Genomic DNA, 12,065 nt, shown 5'->3' on the forward strand with positions numbered 1-12,065 from the left:
TGATATATATACTATAATATATTATATAATGTTTATAATATTTTTATGATATATAAATATATACATCGAGCTACAAATGTCCTTAATATCTAATTCGCTCTACCTCGGAATTAATATATTTCATATATGCTTGACTGAAGGGGAATTTTTAGGCGATAAGAGAATTGTCGGCTCCCGGCGCGAACCTTCGAAACCAAACAAATCCAGGACGACAGTGAAGCTTTGTCCTGTTGTGGTGGTGGGGTAGGTTAAAGCTTCACTGTCGTCCTGGATTTGCTTGGTTTCGAGGGTTCGCGCCCAGGAGCCGACAATTCTCTTATCGCTTAAAAAATTCCCCTTCGGCCAAGCATATATGAAAATATATTAATTCCGAGGTAGAACAATTAGATATTAAAGGATATTTGTAGCTCGATGTATGTATATGAATCACGGTAATGTGATATGACTCATATGTAATATATATGTAAATATATAAATATACAAGATGTAACACTAGTTTATGCAAATATTTTGGGGAATGAAAGAAAAACTAACTTTGAGCAGAAAATCATCTAAATTTAAGGCTTCGTTTGTCAGTCAGGGGAACTTTAAAATAACCGTTATTAGCGCTGTTTTCACTGGGATGCGGAGGGAGGGATGGAGCCGTATAGAAGGAGGATGGAGCGATTAGGCTAATGAAACTAAGTAGCTCCCAGTCAAATAAAAAAAAAATGCATGCATCACTGAAACCCTTTCCCTCCCTATCAGTGGTACTATTCATTGGACACTGATGAAAAAAAATTTTAAAGTAAGCCTAACTGAATTTTCCCTCCATCAAAGGTAGACTTGCTCATTCATTGCACCTATGGAAGATTTCAAATATATATTTAAAAATCTCTTCTTCCCAATCTAAAGTATTCATTGGAACCAGTCATAGATGTAGACCTAATCATGATTCCTGGTTCAACAGTTCCATGACGAGGGACAAGGGAAGAGATGAGATGGTTCACTTATGGAAGATGGTAGAGCAGGAAGCGGGGTGACTGTGTATCAGAATGGAGAGGAGATATACTCTCTATCATTACGATCATCAGATGGATGGCTCCATATTACAGTCAGAACTTCTTGGTATCACAATTGCGCTGAATATCATAAAAAGGAATAAGGACAATGCCTTAATAACAATATATAGCCTGAGTGCCCTGCAATCACTAATAGTAAGAAAAGTTGAATCAAATGTCATAGTGAGAAGAGCTTTAGCCCTGCTATCACAGATCAGCCGAGCAGGCAGAATGGTCGCATTCAGTTGGGTGCCTTCACACATTGGAATCAAAGGCAACAAGAGAGCAGATGAGCTTGCAAAAGAAGGTGCAAGGAAGGAGAGAGTGGACTATAAATTGGTACCATCCCTGAGTATCTTGAAGGACTCGGTTGCAATGAAAATACTGCAAAGATACAATGAAAGAATAGAGAGGCTCAAAGAAACACGCTCTTCAATAATACCCTGAAATTACTGAGGGAAAACCGCCCGACTACGAAACTTTCCAGACTGGAGAGCAGAAGAGATCAAACAACGTATAGCAGACTAATGATGTAAATCCGATACCTTTGGGAGGTTCTGCCAGCTGCCAGTCCATTAGAAACATGTTGCAAACTATATGGAGAGTTATGGAAGCAACACTCTAAGACATTATCTCATTGAGTGTGAAGAGATTACTCATTACAGGCCACAGGGGGACAGACTGAGTGAAGTTGACCTCCTCAAGCATTTTCTACAACCTAGTGTGCTGGAAAGGTGTTTGACTTCTCATCCATAGACATCTATATACGGTATCATGTTGTGCATAAACTAAATTGTAGTACGTTCTTATTCTGAGGCTACCTGTTAGCATTATTAAAATTGACGATTCTAAATTTTTTCTTTATAACGTTTAAATAAAAAAATTTATGTGTTGACCTCATCTAAAAGTAATTTTTTCAGTTAAGTAATTATTTGCATGTTTTGCATAAACTAAATTGTAGTACATCTTATCCTGCAGCGACCTGTTAGCATCATTAAGACTGTTTTGTTTCTAAATTTTTTTCATAACTTTTACGCAAAATTTTATATGTTGACCTCATCTAAATGTAATTCATCCTGTCAAGTAATTATCTGAAGTTTTAACGTGATATAAAGTAACAAATTGCACATTAATTACTCTAAGTATACCACATGCTACTCCGTAGAAACTGTGTTCCTCGATAGAAGCCTGATAAATAATATATCTTTTCTAGCAGCAAATAAAATTATTTTCTTAATATCCAGTATTTATAAAAGTTGCATACTTTGTAATATATAAGACAAATTTTGCAGTGCAACCTTTTAAGGACTCATTCCCACTTGACATATTGTAATTCCCATGTATAGTTATCTGTAAGTATTTATATTTTGTAATACTAGCTAAGTACCCTATCAGCCCTGATGAATGACGTTTGTTTATATTAATCAAGAGGATTTTCTCTATACGCATACCGAATTCGGGTTGCCGGTTGTGCGTACTTGGTAAGTTTTTTGCACAATCAATTGCTTCTATTCTTTGTCGTATCTTGCTTCACTTAAATCATTGGCATAGCAATTCCACTGCATAATATATATATGTATATATATATATATAATATATATCTATATATATATCTATATAATGCATAATTAAAAGACTATCAATCCATTTGCCTCAATGGATCTGGATCGGTATCTAGAGGTGGTTGCAAGGTAAGAATGAACGAAGGAAGGCAGAGAGAGGTGATGAAATTGACGCTTTTAACCCCAAGCACTGGGTCCACTTTCGGCCATTCAGCGCTGACACTAAAGCAAAGAGGGAAAAGTTGAAAAGTTGGAGAACGAGACAGATTCAAGAAAATGAATAGGATGAAGTACAAGGAGAGATGTAAAGGCGAAACTGCGAGAAATGCCTACGGCTGCAATAAGAAGTCATAGTTAAAAGGGGAGAGTAAGATGAAAAAAAGGAAAGGAAAGCTGAAATGGAGGTTCATGTAAAGGCTCAAAAGTAGGTACAGCTGAGGAGGAGGAGAGGTCACTGGAGCGACTCAAGTTCTGGAAGCTTTTGGAGATGGGATGTTTTCTCACTTCAGCAGCTAGGGAAATATATTATGGAAGTAATCATGATCTTTTTTCCTGGAGCCACCTTGTATTTACTAAACAACTTAGTCTCGAACAAAATAATTTCATACATACTTACATACATTCAAACACACACACACACACACACACACACACATATATATATATATATATATATATATATATATATATATATATATATATATATTTATATATTATAATCCAGGGGTGACTGAAATATGAATGAAATGTAGAAAAGGGAAACGAACCCGCGATACCATGATCACGACCAGGCGAGAAATCATGATTCCCGCTACCGGACATCTTGATTTCTTCATATATCTTTGAAACTTGGATGTCAAGGCTTTGTAGAAACAAGCGCAAAGAGCAAAGAATTTGAGAAGTTAAGAGGGTATTGTGGCTGTTACAATTACATATGAATCTGATAAAAAGGACTAGTAGATCTAGATTCTATATATATATATATATATATATATATATAATATATATAATATTCTCACGCAAACAATCTCTCACATGCTAGTTGTATTTCAAAGAAAAGAACTAAACTGCCTCTCCCATGGGTAGTATCCAAGAAGAAGTTTATTTATGCTTGCCCGTCTTAGTCAAACGTCCCTTGTGCCAGTACCGATGGAAAGGTAAATCACTTTTTCATGTGATAAAAGAAAGTTAACTGTAACAGGAATAAAAAAACATGGAACAGTAGCTTTGAAGTGCCCGGTTTATATCATGAAAGGCGGATCTCAGCTTTGCATTAACAAAGCCAAAAACAAGAGGCAAAGTGCATGTCCAGCTGTTCGGTCGTCAAGTCCAGGAAGTGGCGAATTGTGATGGAGTCTATATCCACTTAAGTGTCTGTGGTCACAACATGATCGACTAATCCCGTTTGGCACTATTTATGAATGCTAGTATGATTTACGTTCCAGCAATGGCCATCGGGGCACACGACTTAACTACTTGATCAATCCAGGGTTGATGGAAACACGAAGGAAATGTAGAAAAGGGAAAAAGTAAAGGAATCGACATTTAAAGGAAGTGACAAAAATCATTTTGTACCAGAAACCACTTAAATCATCGTATCTTAGAATCAGGGAGTCGAGTTGCAAATGTTGCTGGAATTTGAAATCAGAGAATGGATCATAAAAGGAATTTCTGTCTCAAGAGTTGACTGGAAACCTTCGTGTTTTGTGGCTATGCTGTTCTTGCATCAAACGCGAGTTAGGAAGAAGCGTCACCCATGCCACATCATAAAGGCCATTTGGAATGTGACTTCACCTGATATTATCTGAGATCAACTTTCAATGACAAACAAACAAACAACAGATACCGGGATTGACTAGAACTAACTAATACAACCCGGGATTAAATCAGCTGTTCAGTGCAGTCTTCGTTTAAAACTACATCGACGAGGTAATCAATCATGTATGAACGACAGAGACTGGATTCCAAACCTCTACATAAATCGGCCTCGTTTTAAATAGCTTCGGCGGCCTTGCACTTGGCAAGTACTGAACATGGGTGAATGCCCACCCAGTGAAAATATGGACTTCTCTCTCTCCCTTCACTCGATTTTTCAGTTCCGCTCTCTCTTACACCCTCCTTTTACTTGTTCAGATTTAGCCTGCTTCTTCGTTTCTATTTGTCAACGTCTCTCTCTCTCTCTCTCTCTCTCTCTCTCTCTCTCTCTCTCTTCTATCTATCTATCTATTTATCTATCTATCTACGTATGATGCTAATAAAAAAACGAGATAGAGCCATCAACTCGGATATCGCTATAGCAGTCTCGTAAAGGAGTACAGACAGAACTGAGTCTCTCTCTCTCTCTCTCTCTCTCTCTCTCTCTCTCTCTCTCTCTCTCTCTTCATCTATATGCAGGAATGTGGTTTTCTATCAAGTTGGCTGGTGCCGCTAAAATCTACACAGCGGCCCCCTCCCCACCATCAACAAGCCAAGAGCACGAGGCGTAGTTGGTGTTTTGTTCCTTTCCTTTGAGGAAATCTACGATGATAAAAAAACTTTCATAAATTCACAAGAATTTAGAAGGTGTGGACGTCGCTCCTTCCAAAAGGTGAAGTTATAGTCCAACAGAAATTTTAATTTTTGGGATTCAAAGTGATAAAGCAAATGAAGAGGACTCGTAAGCTCATCCATTTTGATCTCTTATTTGATACAAACAGGCACACAAACATACATTTCATATATATATATATATATATATATATATATATATATATATATATATATATATGTGTGTGTGTGTGTGTGTGTGTGTGTGTGTGTGCACGCGCGCGCGTTTCCGTAAGATAGATAGCAAAATACACAATATATCACATACAAGTGCATTTACGTATGTGCATAATCACCTAAATGCATAAAACGTCCTGCATCTGTTAGTCTGCAAATGGAATTATACATGTTCAAGGTCATTCATCCGTTTGAGCATGTAAACAAAGTATCCTTCCAATCAGTTTTGTTTCTGCCTGCTTTATCTATTTATCCATCTGCCGTTTTTCTTTCCTTTAAGGTTTTATTTACTTTCCGTTCGAAAAGACCGATGATGTAGCCTGTTTGGGTGGTTATCAGAAATGTCTAAATATTAATTTACATTGGAATATACAGAAACGCACATCTTTGCTCTAATTATAGCATTAATATATTGTTTGAATTATTTCAAAACCAAAAAAAGACATTTATTTTTACTAAATCTATAGCCAACCACAATTCAAAGTTAAAACTTAGTAGGTCTTCGTCCAGCCAAGAGTCGGAGGGTGTTCCCCCGGGAAAGGCTTGACTCCTCTCACATCTAGCCTTAGGGGATAAGCTATCACGAATATCAACACTGATATATAAATTACCTGAAGTTTCTGATATCTACGATTAAGTAAGTCACAGTAGCCGTCGTCCTTCGCATAAAAAGATTCCTGTGAAATTATTTGAAAATTTATTGATTTATGAAAATTTAGCTATAAAGTGGTTAGACAGCAAATTAAAGAAAGGAAGCAGAAAAGAGATAGGGTAAGTAAATGGCTAATGAGTGGATGCATCTAAGGACAGAAAGGAATCTTTAATAATGTCTACAGTCTACCGCGCAACGGGGGCGATTATCAGACATTAAAAAAATTCATACTTATTAATTTGCAGCACTTCTAATTAAGAACAATCAAAATATCTTTATCAAAATATTTTCACTGCAAAACATGACGAATAATTGCACGATGGAAGCAAAAGCGAAAAGTCGTTAACTGCGGCCACGAGAGAGAGAGAGAGAGAGAATCATCACTCCTTCACTAGCAACGAGAATGACACAGCAAGAGATATCAAACTAAAACAGCGCCAAGTCGAGTAGGCACTGCTGCAACAACTGAATTCGAAAATCTATAAATTTTTGGCAAGAATGCGGACTATACGCTACTCGGTTTTTTTTTTTTTTTCATCTGTCCACCCTCCTGTGGTGTTTGCGTATGGTAACACTGCGTCCCGGGCTATAGATGGTGCATTCAGCTTACATTCAATAATAATAACAATATCCTATTTCGAATATTAACGGTGTAATTCGCATACAGTAAATTATTAAAACACTTTTCAATTGCAAATGTACTCCCAGACATCCTTTTATTTACTTAAAACTTACACATAGCGCAACTATCTAAAACCCGGGACGCAGTGTTACCATACGCAAACACCACAAGCGGGTGGACAGATAAAAAAAAACCGCAAGGTATTAGTTGACATAACGCAGCTACCGACAAGAATATGAACACTGCAATAAGAGACGCCGGTAGCCGCCTTAATACTGTTCCAACTATATAAATAATATCTTGTCTTGCCGTTATATAAAGACTGGCAAGCCACTCAGTAGATTTAAACTAGTTTCTTTCATTCTCGCTTTATTTTTAATCTCCAAGAGCAAAATGACTGTGAAAGGCTACACTCTTTGCGGTTTTAATCAAACAGGTTAAAGGTGATGTACAACCTAACTGAATAGTATAAAGATAAAGACGAAGAATTTGCATTAAAATAAAGTCTTTTCTTCATTCGACGTGGAAACTATTTTGTCTTATCAACTCATAATATATATACTACATGTATATACGTGCATGCATATATGAATACAGTATATATTAAGATGGCTCGATAAACCGACAGATATAAATGTATACAAATAAACGTTTCGTAAAAGAAGAGATGCTTGTCCTCAGTTCACGGACGTTAAAAAACACCTCTGATGATATTTTCCAAAGCCGACCACACCTTGAAAAATAACACTCGCTACTTCGAGCGTCATAAATCATTCAGCAGCCGACGCTAAGTGAATCAATTCTGCGCCGTTTAACTTACCCTGTTATTCTTATTTTGAAACATGGGCTCCTACCAGGGGACTAGTCAAGATTAAAAATGATCAGCTTACCAGTAACACAAAAAGGTTGAGCTGACGATATTTACGATATGTAAATCCACACGTGTATGCATGTACGTATGTCAGTATATATATATATATAATATATATATATATATATATATATATATATATATATATATATATATGTATGTATATATATATATATATATATATATATATATATATATATACATATATATATATATATATATATATATATATATATATGGTATATATATATATATATATATATATATATATATATATATATATATATACTGACATACGTGTATATATATATATATATATATATATATATATATATATATATATATATATATATATATACACACACACACACACAAATTCCCTCTATGGAATGCGACACAAAGGGCCTCTGTGAAACTTTGCCATTCACATCTCCCCTGTGCTTTGTCTTCCACAGATCTCCACTCACCTCCAGCCTCCCTGCCCATAGTTGTCATCCAAGTAGGTCAGGGTCTTTCTAAGTCCTCTGGTGCCTACGGCAGCCCAGCTGATCCCATCATGTAATATCCACACTAGGCTGGTACGAAAGGTGTAGGTCACCCATTGCCTAGATCAATTTGAAAAAAATGCCAATTTGTACTCAGTTCGACCCATACCAGCTGGTATTGTTAATTAGCTTGGCAGTAGAAATAACCATTAAGGAACTTGTGAAAAACAATTATGATATATAATCTATAACTGTAAATTCTTTTGAAATTTTCAAAATAACTAAAATACATTACTTTTATCAAATCAACAATGTGGAAAATGTTTCGAAACACTCCCTCCGTCTAATATTTTTCAATGTTTTCGGAAATTATGAAAAAATGGCTGCTTCCGAACAGGGGAATCTGCTTAAACAAAATGTTGAAAATAAAAGGATGGATTAGAGTATTTCTATATAGTTGGTCATGCTGAAAGAACGTATACTTCGGAAGCACTGAGAGGAAGAAGTGGAGGACCTGGACATTGATGGATAGATGGGATGAAAGACTTCTTGGAAAGGGCTAAGCGTGTGGACGGGACTTCAATGCGATGTTGGTGAGCCCTCTGAGTTGTGCTTTGAAACGACTATTTACAGCACAGGGGCTCCACCCACAATCTCGTTTCTTAGCAGACATCCCCCTGATAGGGAATATTACTTGATAATAAGAACAGTTTGCACTTGCTGGTGTGGTGGATAGCTAAATTCACACACACACACACACACACACACACACACACACATATATATATATATTATATATATATATGTATATATATATATTATATCTATATATGTATATATATATCTATATATATATATATATAGATATATATATATATATATATAGATATATATTATATATATATATATATATATGTATATATATACGTATTTTTATATAGTGACAAGCATCCTTCTGAAACATTGTTAAATCTTTTTTCTCCTTTTGAAGCATGAGGGAAATTTGAAAACTTGTAGGAAATTGAAAGAAAACTTGGGGAAGTAGAGGTACTAATTCCTGTAGAACATAGACTAAAGCAAAACCGTGTTGTATGATGTTGTGGTAACCCGTGAGATATTTTGACTCATCCTAATGTTCCTTAATGGCATCCTAAAGATGGAAGCATGCAAATCTCATTTTAATGTCTTGTCAAACTTGCTTTACTGCCTGGCATACCCTCATACCTAACATCACCATCCTAAATCCAATTAAGACACAGGCCTTAAGCTGATAACGACCTAAGATTTGAGGAAGAGAGAATACTCAAGGGATCATTGGCTGTTTCCAGCCATTGTGCTTGGTTGCCAGTCTAATTTCACAAGAATCATTGAAAGGATCAGCCCCTGAATGTCGCTAAATTTCATACCCTCCTACATGTGGTCCATATGACCTGACCTCTCACCCTGTCCATGTTTATTGCAGTGTTTCATACCTGTATCTCTACTCATCGAACCAACTCTCTCAAACTCAAGTAACACCTCTTTGTATTCTTTCCTCCATACCCTTCTCTGCCAGCATTTTCAATGACCTTTACAGGTATTTGCTAGAATTAGCAACAGAGATCAAGGGACTTAAGGAAATCTCCACAGTTTTAACAAATGTTAGACAGGACATTTCTGTTGACTCTCAAAGTTGGGTATAAATATGGGCTGGTATGCCCCAATAAAGTACATTTTGCCCTAGCCAGTTATCGCAGCATTATGCCTGATGAAACGGTATCACACACGAGTCCAATGAAGTGCCAAAATGCTCCAGTTCTGAAGTCTTGGTGAATATCTACAGCTAGTTCCTCTTCTACTCCACTGCCTGGAATCCAGACTCTGTCTCGATGTCCAACCTCAACATCCCACTTGGAAGCTGTCACTCTTGAAATACCTGAGAGCTACCTGAGGAGGAGCACTCTTTCATTTGTTCCCTGGTGAAGAACTGCAGTCGACCAAGTCCTTGCGCTGATGACCTGGCTCAAATCTACGTATTTCTCGACTGTGAACAAAGGTAACTGAATTGGAAGTTGATTTTTAAGCTTTCACCTACTATTCCTTGCACTCATTCCTTATTTCAAACTGTTCTCCAATTCCCATACTCCTATTATCTTGTCTCCTTCACAGACTAACATGATTTTGACTGTGCAATTGTGATATTTGTGAATTCATTGTGGAAATGCATTAAATCTGTGTTGATCATGCTAAAAGTAGTTTCTTTGTATTAAATTTTCATTCAATATTTGATATATCTTGTGTTTTGCCTAGTTTTTATTTAACATTGATCAGTCGTCTAAGCATATCCACTGTTAGTATCTGTGTTACAATGTTACCTACTGTGCAGATTCATGTAGACTTCCCCCGTTGTGTGCCGTCTTCTGTAGTTCAACAGTGCCACTTAACATTTCCTGCCAGTGCCATTCTTGGGATAGTACTCCTGAGATTACAATGGGAGCAAATCCTTGCTTACAGTGATCTACCTATTGTGTTGTGTTTACTATTATTATTAAGAGTTTGATCCTTGTATCCATGCACCATGTTTAATCACTAGATTTAGTTTTTTTTCTTGCTTGTAATCCAGTGGCATTTTTGTTCTTGATAGTGCATATTATTAAGTAGTGATTTACTGCCATGGAGCCAGTGAAAGCTCCTGTAAATTTTTATTCTTTTGATTAGCTTATAGAAATATACTTGTAAGTGGACATATTATGTTTACCCTCAATCCTTTTTTTAAAAGTAAATTTTGGAGATTCTTTTAAAGTACTTACTTTTCTTTTTCTGATCGCTAGTGGTGGGCCACCCTTAGTCAGGTGTCGTTTCCAAAAGAGGCAGTTTTAGAGTAGATCCAGTGTTCCCCAGATTTTCCCAAGGCAAAATCATACACCCCAATGTGCCAGGTGGCAGTAGCGATCTTGCCAGGATCTTAGAACTCTGGTGCAAGCAGTGAGATTAATTTACTATTGTAAATGTAGCATTTGACTACAGCACACAACGGTAAGTAAGATTATTTTGCATGTTACATTTTAATCGAGTGATATTACAAAGTGTTTAGATTTATTCAAGTGTAATAACGAGTGCTTAAACCCCCGGCAAGATGGGTAAGTGCCGCCCTCAACGTGACTGATAGGGCAGGGTATCACATGATCTTTACATCACAAAGAATTTTCTAGAATAATTGTGTCTATTTGAATGTGCATGCATCAGGGCCCGTGGAAGCACAATATAATCTGGTATCAAGTCAGAGGTGATTCATTAGCCTGGCGACAATTAATTGACAATCAGTGAGACAAGGCTGGAGGGACGGCACACGAAGGTCCAATAAAGAAGTGATAAGACATTGATTATTATTGCACTGAACACTTTCCATATACTTGGAAAGACTGGGAGATGAGTTCTCCTACATTCGGTTTTTTTCTATAATCCTTATACATTTCCATGTATCTAGTACTGTTCTTCATTTGGGTTTTTATTAGGAGTGTATTTTCCCCCTTGTATACAGCACTGTATTCATTTAAGATTCTAATTTGGTGTATATTGCTATTTTTATTCCCATCTGTACAGTGTTCTGAAAGACAAGACATGTTTTCCTTCAGATGGATCGTATAATTCTGTGGCGAGGGAATTCTTAACAATTACCCACAGCTTCGGGCATGAAAGACTATGATATTCCATGTGTTAATTAATGGGAGGAATGTGGTATAATACAGATACAACTAACATGAGGAATATGACATTTTGGGGATAAGAGGTACATCATTTCATGGGATGACTGAGTAAAGTCTCATTTGGGATCTGCTCTATGGCATTTATTTTTGGGATGACCTTATGACGATTTGTTTAGTTACCAGTGATTTATCTGACAGAAATGAGGACACTTCATGTCTTTACTTCTTTATCTCATTTTCCTTTTTATTATCATGTTAAGTTTTATGTTTTCTATATAGCTATGATTTTGGTTTTAGCCTTAGCTTTTTTATGCTATGATTAATGATAGTAAAGACAAGACTCAGGAGGTCATTTTACCACACAATATATATTATATATATATA

The sequence above is a fragment of the Macrobrachium nipponense genome, chromosome 5, assembly GCF_015104395.2.
Source record: "Macrobrachium nipponense isolate FS-2020 chromosome 5, ASM1510439v2, whole genome shotgun sequence".
In the NCBI taxonomy this organism is placed as follows: Eukaryota; Metazoa; Arthropoda; class Malacostraca; order Decapoda; family Palaemonidae; genus Macrobrachium; species Macrobrachium nipponense.